We start from the raw sequence: 24,972 nt of genomic DNA, 5'->3' as shown, positions 1-24,972 counted from the left end.
TGGGTAAGATAGTAGAGCAAAATAGCTCTATTCAGGATCTATTCTACTTGATGCTGCAGACATGCTTAGGGACAAGCATGTAGACCCATGCTCTTCCATTGCTGTATTCCTGATTTTTCACACCCATGATTCTGAAAAGGAGAATAGTTTAGCAAGACATTCAGTAGAAAGGCTGCAAGGGTATTGAAGACTATGTTTCTCATGGCTACACACCTGAGCTCAGAATGTCAATAAATGTATTAAATATATTGTTGTTTGTTTAAGAGGGTAAATTGGTAAGTTTTCCCCTCATAAAACAAACTTTTTAAGGGGAGAGGAGTTGTAGCGATCACCCCTGCTATGAATATTCAGCAGTGTATTTGCATGTACCAATGAGAGTTGTTGGGAGGTGGAGCCAGAGAAACTAGAAGGGAGGGGTGAGTCAGAGTCTAGTCAGTTCAGTCATAGACAGAGAAGAGAGAAAGAGTTTGAGGTTTGAGGCAAAGAGAGTGTTTAAAGAGTGATTAGTCAGAGTGGGACCGGTATTAAGATAGAAGAGGTTAAAGTAAAATACTGAAGCTTTGTGTAACTTTAAGAATGTGCTTAAGAACTAGTCCTAAAACAACTTGTAATCAATAAACCTGTTTCTGTTTAAAAGTTCAGTACTGAATGAACTTCAGTATTTCATAGGAGATATAGGTTGAAAAAGAGTTCAACTTTTGGCAGCGTGTTAAATGGTGTGTTGGGATACTCATGTGAGCTCTGTGTTTGGTGAAACAAGCAGGGGCCATGAGGTAAAAGGCACAGCTTACAACTCCCAGAGGGAACATAGCCAACACTTTGGGATTGTAGGTCTTGACATCAGGAGGCCCATAGTTGCTCACCTTTGTTTTCAAGCAAGAAACATAGAATCCAGGGCAAAGACTTCCGACTGTCAGATGCTTCACATTGGAAAATATATATTTTGCCACATGTTTTAAAATGTGCATTTCCCATTGACTTGCCCTGCATGACAACAAAAGGCTGCTTGTATTTTATTGCAGGAGAGATTAGATTCTTTGAAAAGAAAATGTTCCCTCTCATCCTTATCACTCCTCTGCCACTGAGAATAGAAAAGAAATCTCTTTGATTGTTTGATGCAAGCTATCTTTAGCAGATAGAGATGGGATATCTCGTTGGCTTTTGGAAAACTGGCAAATCAAGAATGTTAAATGGGAGATCTAAGAAAAAAAGAAAAGAAAAGAAAGAAATCCTATATTTGTCTACTCAGAAGCAAGTCTTACTAAGTTAAATTGAACTTATTCCAAGGTATGTCTAGGATAGGACTGAAGTTTTAAGATTAAAACAGAATGACTTGCTTGTAAGAAGGGCAAACATATAGAATATAGATCTGTCCTGGATTATCTGATGGATAATAATTTAGGTCTCTGGCTGCAGAGCCACAGGTTGGGAGCTTAATTCCCCACTATGCCTCCTTGACAGTGGTAAGACTTGATTATCTGTAGGGTCACTTCCATCTCTGCAATTCTAAAAGGATGATGATAATTGTTTTAAAAACTTGCAGGTGAATCAGAGTTGTCACTCAACATGCAGACTGCAACAATGGTATTAATTTGGATACTACTACTACTACTACTACTACTACTACTACTACTACTACTAATAATAATAATAATAATAATAATAATAATAATAATAATAATAATAATAATAATAATAATAATAATAATAATAATAATAATAATAATAATAATAATAATAATAATAATAATAATAATAATAATAATCAAAAAACAAGATCAAATTAGTTTGGCAGGATTTGTTCTTGACAAATATGTGTTGCCGTCTAGTTATTACTGCATTGTTTTCCAGGTGCTTGCACAATGACCGCTTTATGATGTGTTCCAGAAATTTGCCTGGGATTGATGTCAGGCTAACTGGCCTGAATTTTCCAGGTTATCTTTTTTGGCCTTTTTGAAGATAGGGACAACACTGGCCCTCCTCCAATCCTCTGGCACCTCCCCCATTCCCCATGATTTCAAGAAAATAATGGATAGCGCTTCTGAGAGTTCTTCAGCCAGTTCCTTCAGTACTCATAGATGCAGTTCATCTGGCCCTGGATATTTGAACTCATTCAAGGTGGTAAGGTATTCCTTGATTATTTGTTTATCAACCTCCAGCTGCAATCCTGATCCCCCCCACTTGCACTTCCAATTTGTTTGGAAGTTCATAGTCTGTCATATGGGAAAAGACTGAACTGAAATAGTAATTGAGCACCTCTGACTTTTCTTTGTCCTCTGTTATCATTTTTCCATCTCCACTGTGGAGCAGTGCCACTATGTCTTTTGTTGTCTTTTGCTATTCACATACCTGAAGAAAGCTTTTTTATTGCTTTCTCTAGCTAACCTCAGCTTATTCTCAGCTTTTTTCCTAATGCCATCGCTGCATTTCCTTGCTACTTGTCTGTACTCTTCCTTGGTGGCCTGGTCTTCTTTCCATTTCCTATACATGTCTTTTTTTGGTTTTTAGGTCCTCCCTGAGCTTTTAGTGAAGCCACACTGCCCTTTTTTTACTGCCTCCCCCTTTTTTTCTTTTTGGAATTGTAGTTGTGCCTTTAGAATTTCTTTTTTTTTAGACGCTCCCACCCTTCTTGGACTCCTTTTCTTGTTAGGATCTCCTGCCATGGAATGTTACTTATCCTTCTTCTGAGATTATTAAAATTCACTTTTAAAAAATCCAGCAGATGTGTGTAGCTACACTCTGCTTTCATTTCCTTTGAAATCAAGAATTCTAGTAGAACATGGTCACTTTTGCCTAGAGTTCCTCTTACTGCCACTTCCCCCACCAAGTCATCTCTGTTGGTCAGAATCAAGTCAAGGATAGCAAATCCTCTAGTTTCTTTCTCCACTTTTTGTAGGAGAAAATTATCAGCCACATTTGGCAGAATTTGCCTCCCAACATATATCTGTATAATTGAAATCTCCCATCATTACTATGTTGTGTCTCTTTGAAAACCCTGCAATTTGTTTTTCAAAAGTTTCATCTACTTCCTCTCTTTGTTTGTGTGCTCGGTAGTAGACTCCAACTACCAAGTTCCTTATGTTTTTTGTCCCAACAAGATTGATCCAGATGCTCTTGATGGCACAGCCACTCTCCTCCTCCTGTATTTCTGTGCAGGAATGTGTTTTTGACATATAATGCCACTCCACCTCCCTTTTTATTTTCTCTGTTCTCTCCCTCCCCCTGCCAATTCAGTTTAGTCCTCCTGATGACGTTCTTCATGCTGTGGGCAAACACATTCTTCCCAGTCCTTGTTAGATGCAAGCCATATCATGCTAGCACTCCTTCATCCAGGAAGCTTAGCCCATGGTCCTAAAAACCAAATCCCTCTCATCAACACTACCTCTGTAGCCAGTCATTCACCCAGAGACTCTTCCTTTCTCTTTTGATTCCTCTTCCAAGCACTGGTAGGATGGAAGAAAAAAACTATCTGGGCCCCAAAGTCCCTGAGTTTCCTTCCCAGAGCTTCAAAGTCAGATGTGATTTCTCGGTAGCTCCTCTTGGCTGCGTCGTTTGTTCCCATGTGGACAAGAAGAAAGGGATGTGTATCTGTAGGTTTTATGAGTGATGGCAATCCTTCCATCACATCCCTTATCCATCGCATACCTAGCGAGTCCATGGATCCTCCCGGCATATTTCGGTCTCAATTCCACATAGTAGGGAGTCCCCTTCTACAAATAATACTCTCCTCTTCTTCTTTTTGTAGGGTGTGGGTTCAGCGACTGTATTCTGCTGAGCTTCAGCCCTACTCACGTCCTCCTGTGGGTCTCCTCTGCATCCTGTCTGACAGATTTTTCTTCAAATAACTGAAAGCAGTTTTGTGGTTCCGTCGGGAAAGACTGCCTTCTTCTTTTGCTCCTAACTGTGATTATTTTCCATGGTGGTTCCTCCACTACGTTTGTAGCCTCTACAGCATTTTCCTCCACTGCAATGTTTTGGTTTTCTTCCATCAGCAGTGGCCCCTCTAACAGCTGCTCCTCAAGAGTTCTATCGATGCAGGCTTCATCTTCCCTTATAGCCTTGAGTGTGGCTACTTGCTGCTCCAGGTCTCTGATTTTCTCTTCTAACAGTGGCACCAGTTTATACTTGTTGCATGTATATAGCATTTGGTACTCAGGAAGAAAGACAAATGGTGATTTTTAATGGTGATATTTTAGACTGGCTAGCAGCCCAAAGGGGGCAAAGCCAAAAACAGCTAATTTGCAAATTTTATTTTTTAATTACTATTATTTTTTTAAAAAATGAGTATTTGTTGTAAAAATTGCTACAATAGGACTGTTGTCAATTGAAAAAAATGGGTTTAACTTAAAACAGTGCTTTTAACACAAAAAGACCACCAGCAAATGGGAGGTACATGTGCCCCAGGATTGCAGCTCATAAATTAGCAGTATTGTGCTATAACACTTGTAAGAGGACAAAAGGAACTTTCTGAGTTAATGTCTTTTTTCCAAGATTTGTGAGGCTTTAGAGGGAGTTTGCAATGCTAGGAAACACATGCATTGCACAGGATCCATGTTGCCCATCTCAGTTTTATGCCATTTTGTTGGTGATAGTAAGTGGCAAAGGAATGATAGTTTAGCTTGAATTTATCTTTTTACAATTATTTACAAGTTGCAATATCAGATTTAGCTATTAGGGGGCACCAGAGATATATGTCCATACGATTATGATTGATTATTATTATTATTATTATTTTGGCTTGTTGGTGATGACAATATAATCAACAACATGCAACACAATGAATCATCTGGGGGATTGGAGCAATGATAATAATAACATCAACCCAGTTGCCAAGAAATAAAGAGTAACACAATGACTTCCTTTTAAAATGTGTAGTACTGCCTCTCACTTCCCCACATTGTGACTCATTTTTTAAAATTATTATTTCTACTTAAGACTAAGCTGTACAATTGTGACTCTGTCTCTTTCTAGACTCATACACACCATACACTAAATCTTGATGAACTAAACCAAGTAGAGAGAAAGGCACTGGAAAATAAAATCCAAAAAGCTACAAATAACTCAGTCTCTCTCTGTGGTGACTAGTTGTAGATGGTGATCTATTGATTGAAAGGAAGGTTCATGCTGTAGAACCTTTTAATGAAGACCCCGAAGCTGCCATGATTTAAAGCTATAGAAATGTGCTGCAGAGGTTGCTAAGAAACATTTAACAGGCATGTATCATATCCTTAAGCCGAAGGATGACTTGTTCACTTGCAACCCATAAATTATGGTCAAGCCGATGTTTAAGGAGACAGTGATAGAAACCTATTATTGGTCCACAACAAACATCATTAGTGCTAAACTGCAACAATAAGAACCATTGTCCCCCGTGAACATGATGGCTTAATGGAAACTTGAAATTCCCAAAGAAATCGTAGCTCATCCATCAAACAAAGTAGAAAGGATTTTATCACAGCTACTTTATCTACAGCAGCATTTCCTCTACACAACTTCAGGTGCACACTCACGTGGGTGAGTGCAGCTAAGCTGAGGCATTGCTTTTCACACGGCTTGCTTGTTAGCTGGCACTGAAGTCCATTATACCAAGAAGTTTTTTTATATATATATATTAAAAAAAATCATATTGGCCAAAATCCCATTGCATAACTTATGCTTGCATAATGCAGAAGATTTCACCACAAATGCTGCTTATCATGTGATTCCTCCTGGAACATGAGCTGCTAGATGGCTCTGTGCACAGTCTGGAATCCAAGTTGGGGCTGTCAAATTTGCTGCTGCTAATGGGAAAGCTGCTCTTGGACTCTATGTTGCTTGTGAAACCACCAGAATCACATGCAATGAGGAACCACATGAGGAATTAAAGCATGACTCTAGTGAGTGGAATTCTGCCTCTGCAATTATGTCACTTCATTTCATGTGATCCTAATCTATGTACTATTTTCATCACAGAGTTTCTGTATTAACAGAAGTAGTCTCTTAGTATGGGACGTGATGGCGCTGTGGGCTAAACCGCAGAAGCCTGTGCTGCAGGGTCAGAAGACCAAGCAGTCGTAAGATCGAATCCACGCGACAGAGTGAGCGCCTGTTGCTTGTCCCAGCTCCCGCCAACCTAGCGGTTCGAAAGCATGCAAATGCGAGTAGATAAATAGGTACCATCTCGGTGGGAAGGTAAACAGCATTCTGTGTCTAAATCACACTGGCCATGTGACCATGGAAAGATTGTCTTCGGACAAACGCTGGTTCTATGGCTTGAAGAGCGGGATGAGCGCCGCCCCCTAGAGTCGGACACGACTGGACAAAAATTGTCAAGGGGAACCTTTACCTTTTACCTTTACCTAGTCTCTTAGTAATTAGTATTGTCTTGTTTATCTCCAAGTTGCTGTTGGTGGACTAAGTTAAATGTAGCTGAAAGAGCCACAAAAAGTGTACAGAGTTTTCCTGTGAATTCTGTGGCAAAATTGTGTGAAACAAAATGAAACACAATTCATACATGGATCATTTCTTGTAAAAATTCATTTGCTCCTTTTTTATAACTTGCAGTTCTTTCACAGCCTTGTAATTTATGGATAAATGCTACATCTGAGAGACTTCTTGATCTGTAGTTAAACAGGTAATCTATTTTCACTTTTTCCCCTCACTATACTGGGGGTCCAACCAGAAGATAATATCTCCATGTTTATTTTTGTGAATACTTTAGCTATAATTGTCTTTAAATATTTCTGGAGATGACATATTCTTTCCAGGTGCTTTAGCAGGCATGTTTTAATCAGTTATTCAGTATTCCAACAGATTACTGGAGACCAGATAGGTAGTCTTTTTCAGGCTATGGTGTGAACATGTTCCCAGCTGTGTCTTCCTAGTTCCTCAGACCTTGAACTGTATGTAGACATCTAGCCATCTTGCCTGGGATGAGGAAAGGGGTGGCATTAGCACTGATAGAGCTAGCCATTGTGGACAAGAGAAGATTAAAGTGTCATCTCTGCAGTGGATATATTTTATTTTATTTTATTTTATTTTATTTTATTTTATTTTATTTTTATTTATTTATTTATTTATTTATTTATTTATTTATTTATTTATTTATTTATTTATTTATTTATTTATTTATTTATACCCCACCTATCTGGTCAGTTGCGACCACTCTAGGCGGCTTACAACACAAATAGAAAAACAGATATATAAAAAAGTAGTTTTACACAATTAGAAAAATTCTACAAGATGGAAAGAAAAACAGAATGAATCATAATGGAGAAGAGGGGGAAGAGAATCAGGAATTAACTGGGGGGAAGGCCTGCCTAAACATCCATGTTTTCAGTTGTTTTTTAAAAATACCCAGCAAGGGAGCCATGCGAATCTCCAGAGGCAGATTGTTCCAGAGGCGAGGAGCCACTGCCGAGAAGGCCCGGTTTCTTGTTTTTTTCCTTCTGGGCCTCCCTCGGTGTCAGGCTCCTCAGCCTCACCTCCTGACTCGCATGAGTGACACGGGTGGAACTAGGTGGGAGTAAGTGTTCCGCCAAGTGTCGAGGCCCTAAACCGTTTAGGGCTTTATACGTAAGCATCAAGACTTTGAAGTCAACATAGACCATGATTGTAGTTATATGCTACATAAGCCATTTCCCCTCATCCTGCTCATGCAGTTATGAACTTTCATGATGGCACTGGCACTTAGGTTGCTCAATTAAGCCATTCTATGATATGACTGCAAGGTGTGTTCTTGCTGTCAGCACTGATACATCAAACAAAACCCATGATTATTGCATTGCTGTAATTATTCATATGCATATTAATTATACAACATATTGTCTAAAATCAGTGAGGTCATTACTGTAAGTTCCAGTACTTCACTGTGTGGGATTATTCAACCAATTGTTATGGGCATGTGTGAGCAAACCACCATTTGCCATAGAAGAAAATGACTAGAATCCTAATGAGTTTATGTAAGCTTTCTACAACATGGCAGAACTAAATGCAGCCAATTTAGGAGCTGCGAAGACAAACATTAGTGTCATGACTAGTCATGCACTCAACTGTGCAATTTAAATGTGCTCAAGCATTTCATCAATTAGCCACTCATAGCCTTAGCAAGTGATGCAATCCCTATGCAAACAAGAACATTACAGCCAATTTTAGAAAATCTTTGTGGAAAGTCATCAATGACTTCTTCTTCCTGGTGTCTTGAAAGATTTAGAAACTCTGTCCTTTCCAATTCCTCTAATTCTTTTCCATAGCTGGGGCAGACTCTGAACTCTATCACCTTGACTAGGTATCAGGGAAACACAAACAGGAACAAACTCAGAAGGAACATAGACAGATGACACATTCATGGAAGTATAGTGGGAATACTGGGATCTGGGATCAGGAAAGAGTTTGCCATAAGTGGATTGGAGCCCAATAATGGAAAGAAATTTCTTGATGTTCTGTCTCATCAAATCACTTCTGACCTATGATGACCCAACAAATTGGTGTCCTCCAGATTAAAGGATCTACTTATGTTTTGCAGATTAAAGGGCATTATTAAATTGATTCCTCTCATGGTTGGACCTCCTTTTTGCCTGTTGCCTTCACTTTTTCTCAGCATGGATGTATTTTCCAGTGTATCTTGTCTTTTCACTGTATACCCAAAGTATGATAGCCTTTGTTTACTCACAGCGAAAGGAAGTAGCCAATGAAATAATTAGAGGGAATGATGAAACGTATCCTGAATTCTTTTCTGTTATAATTTTTTTTTTGAGGGGGTAGTGGAAATGGGATGTCCAGAGTGGTGTAGTGGATAGAACGATGGTCAAGAGGTCAATAGGCCTGGGGTAAATAACCAACTCAGCCATGGAAACTCACTGGGAGTTTGAAACTGGTAAGACTACTCCTTAAATATCTCACTTACCTTGGAAGCCCCATTAGGAATGTTGGGTCTTACTTGATGGCACATAAGAAACTAGTAGGAATTGAGAGGTGAGGAGGATCTATGTCTCCTTTGCCAGGGAAGCAAATGACATCCCTATTTTAGTGAAACATTGGCAATTATTTGAAAGAAAGCTATAAGAAGTAGATAAGAAATATCTTCATGAAATGTCTCAGGCTTCACATATTTGAATGGTTCAATGCAAACATGCTGCGAGTCTCTATTTTTTGTACCACAGTTACTAATAATTGTTTCACATTTCCAGCCGTCCAGATGCCACAAATGGAATGCACAGGAACTTTTAAAGATTCTCCAGGTGCCTTCATTAGACACATTAATGTCACAAGCTAAAATGGATTAATAGAAAGCTCCTTACATTATGGAATTGGATCTCTCCATCTTGTGAGGAACAGGAGGAATTACTGTGAATCTGTGCACAGTTGGACTATTTGGAAATCTTATTTGAGATTGCTTCATAAGAAAAAATACTGAATGAGCAAAGTCTATTGTTCAAAATTCCCTTTTCTGCTAGCCCTGGAGAAATGATTAAAAGGAAACTTCTGCAGTTGTTCAGACTTCATTCTTTTCAAAAACTAAATATAAAATCAGCCTGGAAGGTTCTTTGGTATATTTTCCAAGAAAAGTTGTTAGATTCAACACCCTGAAGGATTCAGACATACTTTTGATTTTAATCACCTGAATTCACAAATGAGCAGCAGTGTTGCACTTGTACATGAGCTGTCATTGAAATTTTGCTAAGTCTGCACTATGAGATGTTGATGGCACTGGTATGTTCAGGATACAGATGGACAAGCTCTCCCTCTTCTCCACACTCATTTTTTCTTCTCAGGTTTATTGGAAGAAATATAGTTTCAAAAGCCACTGGGCCTTTTTCTCTTGACACTTGTAATGAAGGGAAAATGTGAACTTTCTTTTTTGCTTACTGTGGTTAAAGCAAAGCTGCCTCTTGCTGCCTAAAAGAAGCTTTGCTGTGGCCGTGGGAAGAGGGTTGTTGAGAGATCTGATTTCTCCTCAAGCTGTGCTCTGATGTGTATGACCTTGGGAAGGAAGATGGGTTAAGAGGCTGTGGGGGAGAGAGTCATTTGGGGGCTGGACGTAGTTTGAGAATCCATTTATGCCAGCTATTGTGCTGCTGTACAATGGCTGCTACTTAGGCATGTGTCTGGAGACTGGAATGGCAACATCTAGTGGAATTTGGATTCTCCTAGTTCAGAATGCAGTCATAAAAGAAATTTTTTTGGTTCCACTGAAGTTCTCTATTCCCTGACTACAACTTCTTTCAGCCTATCTTTATATTAGTTTGTGAAGAGGTTTGCCCTCAACCCAGGAAAGACACACCAAACATTTCCACATTTTTCCTTTAACATCCACATTTTTCTATTCATGGTTTCTGTTGCAACTACCTTCGCAAGAATTCCAATGAACATAATATTGCATATATGCACTTTCTCCTAATATACATGGGGTGTACTTTTTCATTAATATGTAAATATTTGTGCTCCTTTTTTGAAGTTGTAAAGTAGAACAAAAATTTTAGACAGTGTGCACTCCAGTGCAGACATGTATTCTAGGTTCACTTTTAAGATTGGCAGATCCAATGTGATAAATATTCCTGAAATATTAGCCATAAATGCCATCTACAAATTTTGTGACACACACCTCATTCGCACAACATGGCTTCTTCTGATTTCTGAAGTGATCTTTGCAGGAGTGGACGCATATTCCAAGGTAAGATCACTTGGAGGTTCTGTAAACATGTAGGGGGAATTCCAATATATCCTGTGATCCTTGAGGTACCCATCCCCAAACTGTCTTAAGTGACAGCTGTGAATCAGACTTAAGCACCATTCAAACATTCTGTAGAGTAGTCAAAGTGAGGAAGGAACCATGTTGGCCCCATCCTCTCTACCATCATGTGTGCAGTAAGAAACAGCCTGAAGAGGAGACCCCCTCTCTTTTTGAAAACACCCATAGGTCGAAAACCTTGGCTTCCAGAAAGTATAGGCCACACCCATGGACAGAGAAGGCCCTCCTTTTCTATGCAGTGTTCTCCATGTGAGAAAAACGATGAAGCAGGCACGGCTAGAAGACGTATTAATTTAAAATAGATGAAGAATGACCTGTATAGGACTGCTGTGAAGTTTTCTATGAAGATTCATGCTCTTATATTCCTCATGAAATTGGATGTGAAATTTGCTACAAAAAGTATTAACTGTTTTGTATTAACAGTTCTTCTGACAAACCCGGGTATGCAATGGCTGGAGTGGGAGAGGCTAGGCTGAAAAAATATGGTTGCAAGACTTGTTAGTGGCTCTCCTCTTATAATTCAATATAATGACAAGCCAATGAAGCTTTCTTCACCTCTTCATCTCTGTGCCCCCCAAAATATTACGTGTAACCTGCATTGATACCTGCTGCTAAAACAGTAAATTCAGATATGAAAGAAGAAAGTCTCTGGTATCGAAATAATTTTGTTCACAGCACAATGCATGACCATTGTCAGTGTCTGTTGCTATCTAGAGAGCACTGGGATGTTGTGGAGTGAATGCAGAGAAAGCCAAAAGAGTGTAAGCTAAAAGGTAAGCAAAAAGCTAAAAGGCAGGGCAAAATATCTCATGACTGTTATGAACCCAAAGGGAATGAAGTGGAAAGGAACATTTTCTACCCAGGAACTATTTGTAGCCAATATTTTCCAGGAACCAAAAGCAGACAGTTGCCTCATTAGAGTCTCCTGCTACCATTTCCTGAGAAACACTAAACAGTAAATAAACAAGGGGCTGGTCTGTAGAGGATCTGTGCAAAAATAACTGTAGGCAAAGTCAATATCAGATTCACTCAAAAAACAATATAGAGTTAGTTCAGCCATGTAGAACAGTTAATACTTTTTGTAACATATATAGTTAGTTCAGCCATATAGTTTGTTCAGCCATGTAACGTGTGTGTGTGTATAACCTTATTTTAAAAAATTACATGCTTGATTTAACTACAGAGTGACCCTGTAACATCAACTCCCCTGTATGAGGAAGCAAGAAAAGAGACAGCAATAAAGAAGGGACAGAGCACTATTTATAAACCAGTTCGTGGCAAGACTTAAAAATCACTCAGAAATGTATGCTAAGGATTGAGCAATGGGTGCAAACATCATTGGCTTCTAATTTCAATGTGTCTGGCTGCAATATTATAATAACACAAGAACAGGGTCATTAAAAAGCCTGACAACCCTATCATCAGTGCAAGTTTTTTAGCCTGTATCTTGGCAAGGCAGACCAAGGGGGCAACCACATTGACAAATAATGCAGGAATTGGTATGTATTCAATTTCCTACATAACATCCAAGTCAATGCTAATCAGCTGGAGTCCCCCTGCCATCCAGGTTTTCCCTCCTTTCCCACTAGATTTTCTACTTTAAAAAACAAACAAACAAACAAAAAACCCAACAGCTAATGCATTTGCCTTTGTGCTGGATGTGTGATAGCTTAATCTGATGCAGAAAAGCATGTGCAGGGGTGCTGGTAGTTAGCAGGATGGGGAGAAAGGAAGCAAAGATAAACTCCCAGGGATCAGTTTTCTTCAACTGAACACCCTTTTAAGGGAGTCAGACTACAAAGCATTAATGATCCAGTCAAGCAGACTCTGGATATTTGCTAATAATGCTAATGTTTTTTTTCTTTTCTTTCTTTTATTTTAAAGGCTTGGTGTCACTACTGTAACAAAGTTGCACTAGAGCACATAGGAGAATAAAACAACAGAGAGAGGGAGGATGAAATTGGTAGACAGCCTTTGTTTGCAGCTTGTTGAGGTTTTTCTGCTCTAGCCATGCATCCTGCAAATCTGGACAACTACAGTACCAGCTGCCTTAAGTAGCAAACAAGGTTTGATTGCCAATTTCCTTCTCTCTCTCTCTCTCCTGCTCCCTGTCTGATGGCTAAAGTGAACCCACCCAGGGAAACCAGATTTCACGGCAGATCAATGCATATTTTTCAAGTCTTGAGAAGTATTTCACCTTTAACAACCACATGATTTGCAACAATAACTAGCTTCTGCAGTAAAAAATGTGTAACTACATTCCATTATAATTATAGCTCAGCAAGGGATAGCTTTGTAGTATAATTAGGAGCAATTTCTTGACAAAGGCATCACATTCTCCTCTAATCCTGCTCCAATTACAAGCTGCCAATGACTGTAACTGCAACATTTTGTCTAGTTTTATAATGTTGGGGGTTGGCCTGACAAAGTGATGAAGGAGAAAGATCACAAGGTTCAAGTGCCAGTTGGTGCTGTGCCTCATTTTCTGTTGTGGTGGTAAGAAGACAGTGAGGTAGGCAGAGGAAAATGTGTTTTGTACCAATAGCTTGTGCCATTCAAAAGGTTTCACCAGAGTTGGGTTGTTTTTTTAAGTGCAACAGGCAGAAAGGTGCAGCTTCTATCTGTATGAGAGAGTACAGAAACCAGGAAAGAGTAATACTAATCAAGGATCATAATAAACATCCTGGCTAAAGGAGAGCGAACAATTTGATAGCATCTAGTAGCAGAGGAAGATAACATCTGGCTGATAAGCAAAGTTGTTTTCATAAAGATGAAGAAGAAAAATCAATACAACCAACTGCTTCTTATAAGATCTTTGATTCTAGAACTTTTCACAGTATAATGTGTTCACTTAAGAAGAAGAATGGAGGAGAGAGGGAGCAAAAATCCTGCTCAGGAAAACTGGAGACAGGATATACACATATATAGCAGTAGTGGGACGTGGTGGCGCTGCGGGCTAAACCGCAGAAGCCTGTGCTGCAGGGTCAAAAGACCAAGCAGTCGTAAGATTGAATCCACGCGACGGAGTGAGCTCCTGTCGCTTGTCCCAGCTCCCGCCAACCTAGCGGTTCGAAAGCATGCAAATGCGAGTAGATAAATAGGGACCACCTCGGTGGGAAGGTAACAGCGTTCTGTGTCTAAGTCGCACTGGCCACGTGACCACGGAAGATTGTCTTTGGACAAAACGCTGGCTCTATGGCTTGGAAACGGGGATGAGCACCGCCCCCTAGAGTCGAACACGACTGGACAAAAATTGTCAAGGGGAACCTTTACCTTTACCTTTAGCAGTAGTGACAGTGTGGTGAGAGGACCTGCCCCTCAAGTGTTCTTTAGCACATCTGCAGCATACAGAATTGTATACACTAATATCCACGTCTCCATATGATCAGGAATCTATCTCTTCACGAGTCATCCAAACCCCATGTCTGATTCACCGGTTGCTATCCCTGAGTGAAATGTAAACTTTCTTTCTTTCTTTCTTTCTTTCTTTCTTTCTTTCTTTCTTTCTTTCTTTCTTTCTTTCTTTCTTTCTTTCTTTCTTTCTTTCTTTCTTTCTTTCTTTCTTTCTTTCTTTCTTTCTATGATATGGGTTAAATATGGGCCACACTTTATTGATTTAAATTCAGATTTGAATTTGCCATCCTTTGGCAAAAGGAGGGGGCCTGATGTAGTGCAGAAACAGGTAAATGGCAGGGGTATCCAAATGGGTGAGACCCAGCCCCAGGTTCCAGCGGTCTTAAAGACAGCAGGAACCTGGCCAGCCACTAAAAAACACCCCCAGATCTCAAGCCATCTTTAGTTGATGACTGTTGGTCTGGAAGTGGCCTAGCACATCTTCCTGCCACAGACACTATAATCGCGCGATCCGCAGTGCCAGGAGGTCAGATGCGCTGTGGGCTTACCTGCAATTACAGTGGGACACACTGAAAATACCTGTTTTTTTCTGCACTACCTGCCACAGCATAGGGACTAGTCATGCTATTTCCCATGCCCGCCACCGAGTCACTCAAGCTTGACAAGCAGGCCCCCTTTTATGTCTTCCAAGAAGACATCAAAACCTGAGTCAGAGAGGTGGACACAGTCTTTCCTGAAAAGTTCAGGCCTCTCCATTTGGATCCTTTGGTGACCTATCACCAATCCAAGGCCATTGCAGATACCTCTGCATACCTCACAGTTAATGTCCCATTGGGCTGTGTTAACATCACCAATATTCCTGGTGCCTTGCCAGACTAACCAAGGAATGATCATGGACCACATGATCCGCCTAATAGGATGCCAGGTATTCAACCATTTAAGGTCACAAATAATGTCCTGAATAAGGATCAATGCCTTACCAAGAAGTTTGGGCAAATCATTGCTGCCAGTATGCACTACCAATACATCTGGTGGATAACAGCCAACTACCGTCAGCCTGCATAGCTGGTTCCTCTGCATGTTACACAGTCCTTTCCAAGAGATGTGTGAATGGGCTCCAAGCTCCAAATCACTCCTCCACGAGGAATTGAGGAATGCTCAGGCCTATCCAGTTGGATCCTCTGGTGATGCTCACCGATCCAAGGCCGCTGCAGACCGTACTGCAGACCTCATGGTTAACACTCCTGTGTGCCATGTTAACTTTGAGGAAAACTCAGGCCTAAACAGTTGGATCCTCCGGTGATGAATCACCGATCCAAGGCTGCTGCAGACCGCACCGCAGCCCTTACAATTAACACTCCTGTGTGCCGTGTTAACTATGAGGAACACTCAGGCCTATCCAGTTGGATCTGCTGGTGACAATTCACCGATCCAAGGCCTCTGCAGCCTTATGATTAATACCCCTGCATGCCATGTTGACATTGCAGAGAAAATCTGGCGTCCCTCCTTCCAAATTGATGTATGATTGTGATCCACAAAATACACATGGCTGGGTGTGTGACCTTCAACCCTTTCATGTCACATATGATGTTCAAGGTCAGCACTTCCAAAATGCCTTAGTCAAATCATTGCCTCTAAGGTGTACCCCCAACCCATCCGGTGGGAGCTGGCCAAAGGCCTCCATACTTTAAAAACTGGCTCTACAATCTGCTGAGCAGTTCTCTCCATGTGATGTGTGCTCTGGCTTCAATACCCCAGTTGTTCCCCCATGGGGATGTAACTGCATAAGGCCCTGCACAGTATACCTGGCTGCGGCTGATAATCACAATACACCTTTGCTCATTGACCCTATGGGACCTGCGAAGACATAACCAAACTAAGTCCCTTGCCTGCTTGTAAGTTGTGTTCTTATATATGCGAAAACTGGATGATGACCACCGCCTAGACACTTGATCTATTCCTGGGCTATGACCCTGTGCTGCCACAATGGAGGCTACACTGATTCTGGATGAATGTGAGACAGAATTCGTGCGTAGGATGTTGACTCTGTCTAATGCTAAGTTGGTTAATTTCCGCACTGATATTTCGTCAAAGGTGATTATCAGTATGTTAACAGAAATAACAGGGTACCTGTTTTCTGACATTAAACTCTGGCTGGGAGGCTTTCACAGGGCGAATACTCCTATGCTACACTACCCTATGGTGAGTTGGTTTGAAAAGGCTGGGGCTGACAGCCTTCCTTGAATAGTTCCAAGTGCCAGTCCCTTTTTATTTTGATGTACTACAAATTGTTGTAAATGTTCTACCGGTGCCGGCAAGACCGGCTCCGGATTGAATATTTCCACAAATTCCAACTTCATAAACTTGGTGTATGTCATGTATGCATTAGAATGTTACGCTGCAGTAAATGCCCTAACTAATGTCATAACCCATTCAAAATGTGACGTAAGGTTGTTTATAATGTAAACAACCGCTTGATTGTCACGCCACATCATATTACCAATCCAAATTGTGCCCATATTGGGAGAATTCTATAATGTAAATCTCTGGTAATACTGATCTGCTGCCAATCATAGGGCCAATTGCCAGCACCCCGCCTTCCTCTGTAATAAGTTCCTTATCTTACGAATCTTGCTGCATCTGCATGCTCCCGGTATTTGTTATCAGCCCCTTTTGCCTCTCAGAAGGGGATCCCTTTAATTATGCTAAAACTGACTCTGAATTACTAGATCTTTCTCATTTCTGGTGTAGCCCTGTTCCTACTGTGCAGCTGTTGATGTAACTCCTTAAAAGCCTTGCACAGTCGGTGCAGAAAGCACACCTGGCACCTTCTTCAGTTCCTATTCCTAATTGGATTGGGTCCCTTTTTCAGGATTACCCTGGCCATTGTTGGGCTTTAAACCGCCTTCTGTGCTTTAGTTTTGGTGCTAGGTGCCAGCTCAAACTTGATGAGTAAGGGTGCTGACATCTGTAGGTGGTGAACTCATGTCCAAACGGCATGATCTCTTGTACAAGTGCCCTTGTAGTTGCACCCTCCACTGACCAAGTGGGGATGAACCATCTGCCATGTTCCAATGTGGAGTTTGACCATGGGCAGTTTTTCCCTTTAATTGACCGTTGTCCATGTGTCTCTGAAATCTAGCATAGCGGGGTTTGTGTGCAGCAGCCACAGACAGATAATGCCAAACCCTATGCTAGCCATGTTTGGTTGGGCTGAGAAATATGACAGGAAAGTATGGCATGCACGTAACCACTAAATTGTAGACCGTCACATGGCCATACCTTGCTGCTAAGCCCTGTGTTGTGTCGTGTATAAATTGCATGCTTGGATTGACTGCCACCGGCCCAAGGCCATGGGGGAACAGTGTATACGTGCCCGGTTCAGTGGCTACTTCACCTGATTGAGCTGTTTCCATACTTGATCCATCCCCAATGTAACACTGCAAACCTCGTATGTCAGGGCTGCCTTCATCTATTTCCTCTTACACACGGGCGTTGGTACAGCCAATACGTGAGTTGACGATTTTCTACCTTTTGCAGCGACGTAACCTTGGATTCTACAATGTGCCATCTGCATCAACATCTGGCTGTTGCTTCAGGTAGCTGTTCAACTTCAAAAACGGCAAATCTAGCCATTGGATCATTCACTACTGCCTTGAAATCATCCCTACAGTGGCTCTTGGCCTCCCTGCTTGGTCTGGCTGAAGAATTTGTCTCGCCTGCCACTCTGCCTCTGATGCGGAGATTAAATTTTATTTTTTAAAATACATAATATTTTCTTGGCCGCCAGGATTCCTCATAACCAGAGGATTGGGAAAGTGACACCTGGGGAGCTGGCCTTTTCTTGGCCGTCTGTTTCCCCTTCTTCATAGTGTTCCACCAGAGATAGCCAGGAGCTGGCCTATAAGTTCTGATCCATGTTCAAGTGCAATATCCGTTAAGTAAGAGGGCCTCATAATCCATTATGAATCCAGGCTTTCTGTTGAGTAAGTACCCACTGTTGCCTTAGCAACGTGGTTGTCAATATGGATCAAAAATCTTCTCCATACATGCTACATTACGTTAATAATAAAGGGGGATCCTGGCTATTTACTAATTAATTTCCTTTTCTTTATTTCCCTTTTGTTTTGAACAGAACCATTAATTCTTAATCAATTGATATTCATTTGTTAAATGTCCCAAACAACACATCTGTTAAAATTAACAGTTTAAATTAGTCAAGCAGCTTTAAGTTCTTTATTAGATGAATTAATTAATTATTCAGTATTAATCTATAATTGTTAATAAGTTAAAAATGTTTAGAATCAATTAGTTTACTATGAGGGCATTCTATATTATATTAAATTAATTCATAATTGTTTATCGGTTTATTTAATATTGCATAAATAAGCATGTACTAATACTTATCCCTACCTATATACATATCTAGATACCTTTATTTTAATATTATTAAATATTATAATTAGTTATTAATATCTATTTATAGTTTGTGTGTATATGTGTGTGTGTGTGTGTGTGTGTGTGTGTGTGTTTGTCAAGCCCAATACACAATGGGTCCAGCCTGCGTGCCCATCCCCCACAATCCTCCTCTGATGTTGCAATTTATATAACTAGGGGCGGGGGAAGAGAGACGATGGTGAGGCCTAGCCCCCACTGCCAAGGTCCTGCAAACGCACCTAGCCAGTTCGCGCCAAAAGCCGTCAAACCACTGGGGGGTGCCATGCCAAGGGCCACCAACAGCCAAAAACCCTGTGCTGCCAAAACCCGCTCCGAGCACCTGGGTCACCCAACCCTCTGGTCGCCACCAAAGCTCCCCGTCAATAGCACTTGAAGGGGGGAGAACCAGTGACTAAAAATGAAAGGAAGGCTAGAGCAGAGGGCACTGTCCACACTCAAAACTGCTCAAGATGGAAGAAGGGAGCGCCTGACAAATGCAGTAGCAGGAAAGCAGGACATTGCTCCAAAAAGCAGCCTGCCTCCTTCCAACTGGTGTTACTGTAAGTCCCTTTGCTATAATCCTCCCTTTCCCTTCTTTCTTTCCTGTCGAAAAGCAGGCTCCATCCCCACTTAAATGCTTTTAAAGAAGGAGGGGTGCCCAACAAAGCGGCGATAGCAAAACTGGGTGCCCTTCCGACAAATCGCTTGCCTCCTCATGATCAGCGCTATAATAGTTCTTTTTATTAACATCTTCCCTTCCCTTCTGTACTCTCAATTATTGAATAAACTCTATTCTTGTTATTTAGATGATGTAATTAAGCAATAATTCTTTTTTAAATATAACCTCTTGCACCGAAGCGTGGCCAGCACGGAAGCCGTGTCGCCACCTTCCCCCCTTCTCGGTCACTTCAAATAAAACTCCCAATTCAACAGTAAATATTAAGACAATAATTAAATTGAAAAGTAAACCCAGGGAAGGAGCTGATGCTACCCTCCCGTACTTCTGGAAAGCTCCAACTCCACTGACGCAGTAGCAAAAAGACTCAAGCAGCACAGTTCTCTCTCTCTGTCTCTCTCGGTGCCCAAAAAAGAAGAGGGCGGTGTGAGGAGGGAAAGCCCCTTAAAGTAACCTGGCTTTCCCCCCTCCTACTTGCAAGTCTTATGGGACTAACCAGTCTTGTGTTATCTGGGGTGTAGGGCAAAGAGCCAGCCTCACTGCCTGAGTGGACTTGTCAGCAGCTGCAGCATTCATTCATTCATTCATTCATTCTTTCTTTCTTTCTTTCTTTCTTTCTTTCTTTCTTTCTTTCTTTCTTTCTTTGCAAAGTTGTTCCCCAAAAGGGGAAATATGCCTAATTCCCATAGTACGAGAGGAATATAGGAAAGTGTGTTATGCAATGTGAAATCATTGGGCCATTCATCCAAGTATGTTCACCCTGACTGGCTATGGCTCTCCATGAATTCATGCAGCATTTACTCGTAGTCCTACCTGGGTTGGAGGGTTAATTCAGGGACTTCCTATTTGCAAGGCATGTGGTCTGCCACTAAGTTCCATCCTTCTGAATTTTCTTCAGCTGTGTATCTTGCAGTCAGAGTGCTTTATGTTGTGTTTGGCCATTAGAAGGTAAACCTACACATAATTGACAAACCTGGTTGGCGAGGCATGCATTTCTGAGGAGATTCTATTGTGCACGGGGAAAAAATGTTACTTGTAGGAATATGCATTTCCATTAACATGTACTGTAGTTTGAACTTCAAACTATGGTTATTTAGTCTTTCATTTTAAGGTCATAGCTACTTGGTGAGTGCGCATTACAGTAATTTTTAATTTTAGTTTTTCCAGTAATTCAGAACTACCTATTTTGGGTTTTCCTCCCCTCAGACTGTTTAACAGTCATAGGTACTTGCTAAGTGAACATTACAGTAATTTTAAACAGTCAGCATATTCTGATACTATAGATTTTTAAACTCAGAAATAATTAATTAATCTGGCAATAGAACCATGTTATCCTTCTCATAATCAAGCATAACTTTAATTTCTGTTAATAAAATAGCCATTGATTTTCCCCTTGCCATATTAGGATTAATTTAATTTTTCCACACTCATTGATTTATGCATTCTTCAAGGAAGGTTCATCTGTTTTTCCCCTTAAGTGATTTTCAGAGTATGTGCTACTGAATTTCTGCATTGGTCTTCATTCTGACTCTGTTCACTGTTCACTGAAAGGAAGTAAGTTAAATATGACCCCCAAAATAAATAATGGTATACTATTTTTTTTTTCAAAAAAGAAAAGTATATAGCCAATTGTAAAGGGTCTGATGACATATATGGGTCTCCTGTACACAAAATAAAACCAGACTATCTCCTGTTCTCATAGAAGACAAATGTCATCTTCTGGAATATAGTTTGAAACTAAAAATGCTATCTGGCCCAACTCTGGATTTCCCCCCCTCATTTCCATTCCTTTCAATGGGAAACTTTAAATGTTGTGGAAAACATGAAAAAAAGAGAAAATTTTCATTTTGGGCTGGTATACACCATAAAATCCAACACCTCCTTTCATGTGATATAAAAGCAGGTGTGTTTATTACCATGGATATGAGGCTATTTATGTCACATAGGGTTTTGTACTTACAATTGCTATGGGCTGATAACTTTTTATTCCTTAAAGTCACATCAACACACATAAGGCCATATGCATGAAGTCTTTTTGGCACTAGGAATGTGACAATCTGTTTACTTTCTTACATACACAGTTTTTTTTAACATATTGGTTTCTTTAGGTTAATCTGATATCAGTCTTACCTAGAGAAAACCCATTAAAATCAATGCAACGTATGTGGATTATGACTTTAGAATTCCATTCGAGTTCAAGCAATTTATTCTAGGCAAGATTAAAGTTGAATTTAGGTCTTGTCCCCAGATATTAAGAAATTTGCAAAATTTAGCTCCCCCCCCCCAAAAAAATCTACTGAAACAAAAGTACCCTGCATTTACACTAGCCAAATTCAATAGCGTGTCAGCCATGCAAGTGTTAAAAATGAGGAGGTTTTTCTAAAACAAAAATTACAAAAGCCCAAGTTCAACATCAGAAACACAATTAAATGTATAACTTTCAATGGTAGACAAAAGTTTTGTTGAAAGTCTTGGGCTTGGATGGATAAATTAATTTCAGTTTTTCCCAGATTCATTGCTGAAACATGTCAGATTATTTCCACCTAGAATAAATACGTTTGTGAAGTTTGACAATGCTTAGCAAGAATAAAGAGAAAGTTCTTACCTATGCTTATTTTCATGTGTTAGCTGAGATGGATGGGAAGGTCACCTACACTCGATCTGCCAACCCATAAAGATGATTTATGGGACTGAATGAATGTATGAACTCTTCGGTTGGATTATTTGCCCATGAAGCTTATTTCATGATGTGTAAAATTACTTAGTCTAGGTCAACATGGCAATTGGGTTATGAGCTGGAAATGCAGACATTTTAATCAATGGGTGTAGACCAACCAAAATTGAATGTTTTCTTGTATGACTGATCACAGCAACAAGAAAGCAATAAGCACCTGCTCAACAGCCGTATTAAAATCTGAGAGGTATAAAAGACTTTAATTGGTCTATGACATATGCCAATATTTATTTATTTTCCAAATAATAAACAGGTGAAGCAGTAAATTACAAGTAGCCACACCTCTTTTGGACAGATGTTCATTTGTGGTCACATATGTTTTACTTCTTAAACAAAAATTGATTTCTCCTAGTCTCTTTGCCTTCCCTGCTCAAATAAAGGCAAGTCGTGGGACTGTTAGTCCTGGTGGTGTGATGGGGCAGGGCTTTGGAACTTGATTTCAAGCAGTTCCATGTGTTTGTAAGCCTCCTTGTGAGGCAAACAACCCACCCACCTGCCCTTCATTTGCAGTGTGAGTTAGCTGGTAACTCCTGGGGGGGCGCAGATAGGATTCCCCACCCACCCACTTTGAACCAAATTGGCTGTTTATGAATGAAGGGTGGGTGTTTAATTTTTTAGATGATGATGATGATGATGACGACGATGATGCCTATTCTGCACAGTTGTAGGTCCCCATAATATTTTGGGTGTTTGGTGTGGCTGCTAATGCAGATCACACTCACATGGAGCCCAAAAAAGTAAAATCTGTCACTGCCTCCATATCTTCCCCTTCTATTTGCCAGGAGGTGATGGGACCAGTGGCCATGATCTTGTTTGTTTTTTTTTGTTTTTTTGATGTTGAGCTTCAGACCATTTTTTGCACTCTCCTCTTTCACCCTCATTAAGAGTTTCTTTAATTCCTCCTTACTTTCTGCCATCAGAGTGGTATCATCTGCGTATCAGAAGTTGTCGATATTTCTTCTGGCAATCTTAATTCCAGTTTGGGATTCCTCCAGTCTGGCCTTTCACATGATGTATTCTGCAGATAAGTTCAATAAGCCAGGGGACAATATAAAGCCTTGTCATATTCTTTTCCCAATTTTGAACCAATCAGTTGTTCCATATCCAGTTCTAACTGTTGCTTCCTGTCCCAGGTATAGGTTTATCAGCAGACAGATAAGGTGGTCAGGCACTCCTATTTCTTTAAGGCCTTGCCATACTAACCTGTAAATCTGATCTCATGCTTTAACAAAGCATTTGATAAAGTACCACACAGATGTATCTGTGATTTCGGTTTCAAAGGATGGACATAGATACAGAATTTTAAAGAAAGCTTACAAACAAGACAGCAAACAATATTGCTGCAGCTAAATTTCAGGTGTAATCATTCAAACTCTTCAAGGAATTTCAATATTTTGGTGGCATTTACATAGCAACATTAAGTGTATTTACAGACAGCACCATGTTGAGAAGACCTGTCAGTACCTATGCATATATATTTATTTTTAAATCTGGCTGGCAAAAGAAATGCACTTGGAAATTATTAATGAGTGTTAGTGCTGCCTGATGGGAACCCTGATCTAGCAAAAAAAAATAAGCAGTTCTTGAGGTGGATTTGAAATATGTATTTTCCACGTAGTTTTATGAGATGTGAATGATCTCGTTTTCACAACCATTTTCTTTATCATTGAGATGTTGTTCTGTTCTCCCCACCTGCTCTGGGGTTAGAAATACATTCCTTTTACAGAGTTTGTTTTCATGTAAGGATAAAGCTCTGGAGGCTTGTGGATTTCCCCTCCAATGTGTTTGTTTTTTCAAGATGAGCATGAGGGAGCAGGCAAACCGCCAGACAAACAATGCTGGTCTTTCGCCCAACATCAATTCCCCAAAGTAAGCAACATGCATCACCAAACTCTGTGCAAGGGGTTATTTTTGTTATTATTGCTGCTGTTCTGAGTTTGCACAACTCAAAATATTCAGCCTGCTGCAAACAAATCACCAAAATATTTTTATCTGCCACTGATGGAGCAGGTGCAGCATATCCATAAGGTAATAGCCATTAAGGTTCATTCCAATATACTTACAGTAGGTGCCCATGAAGGAAGCACCCTTACTCTATTTATATAGTCATAGAAGTGTTTATGCGGGTAAAGCAGAGAAGGAATTACACTCAATCCTCGACTTACAAACTTAATCTGTTCCAGAAGGAAGTTTGTAAGTCGAAAAGTTTGTAAGTCGAATCAGCATTTCCCATAGGAATGCATTGAAAACCAATTAATCTGTTCCGGCTGTTTTTGGTACTTAGGTTGAGGGGTGGTTTGTAACTTGAATCATTAGTTCCCATAGGAACTAATGCAAAGCCGGTTAATCCGTTCCTACCACTAGGGGCAGAATTTTTTTCTTTTTTTCCTTTTAACCTAAGATGAGTTAGTTTTTTTTAAAAAAGGAAAGAAAAGAGGGAAGGAAGGAGGGAACAGACACCTTTTCAACAGAACACCTTGAAAAGCACCTTTTCAGCCAAGACAAGCACCTTCTGGGAAAAACCAAGCATCCTTTCAGACAACAGATCACCTTGGAAAGCATCTTTTCTATCAAGACAAGCCAATACAAGCACCTTTTTGGGGAAAAGGGGGCAGCAAAGGAGGGAGGGAACACCTTTTAAAAATCCAAAAATCAAAAATTTTTAAAAAGCCAAAAAATAAAAATACAGTCCGTACAGCACTGTAACAGGCAATACCAGGCAAAACCAGGCAGTCTGAAGACTGTCTCCAAAACCACTCTCAAAACACTGGGAAAGCAAGGAAGCAGACAGGCACCCTCTTCACTGGCCAACAGTTAACTGAAAGTTCAAATTTTGCGCTTTCCCCACCTCCCACATGTTTTTTCGGTTCATAACTCGAATCTAAGTTTGCAAGTCGAGTCAATATTTTTCTGTCAGAGTGGTTTGTAAGTTGAAATGTTTGTAACTAGGGCCATTTGTAAGTTGAGGGTTGACTGTAGAGATTGAGATGAGCCTCAGTTTGGAGGTTCATGACAGTTCACATACATGGCACCAGATGGGGC

The 24,972-nt window shown here is 40.3% G+C and overlaps 1 long non-coding RNA gene across 1 annotated transcript; it reads left to right on the top strand.

Annotated features, from left to right (window-relative positions):
* The first annotated feature begins 1,804 nt into the window (after positions 1 to 1,804).
* Positions 1,805 to 13,517, top strand: LOC144588619 (uncharacterized). Its single transcript, XR_013544241.1, has 3 exons — positions 1,805 to 2,121; positions 6,544 to 6,613; positions 9,168 to 13,517. It is a non-coding gene; the product is annotated as an uncharacterized LOC144588619 (long non-coding RNA).
* The last annotated feature ends 11,455 nt before the right edge of the window (positions 13,518 to 24,972 follow it).

Source organism: Pogona vitticeps, chromosome 4, assembly GCF_051106095.1.
Source record: "Pogona vitticeps strain Pit_001003342236 chromosome 4, PviZW2.1, whole genome shotgun sequence".
In the NCBI taxonomy this organism is placed as follows: domain Eukaryota; kingdom Metazoa; phylum Chordata; class Lepidosauria; order Squamata; family Agamidae; genus Pogona; species Pogona vitticeps.
The sequence above is the reverse complement of the archived record's forward strand: the minus strand, read 5'-3'. Positions and strand labels throughout refer to the sequence as shown.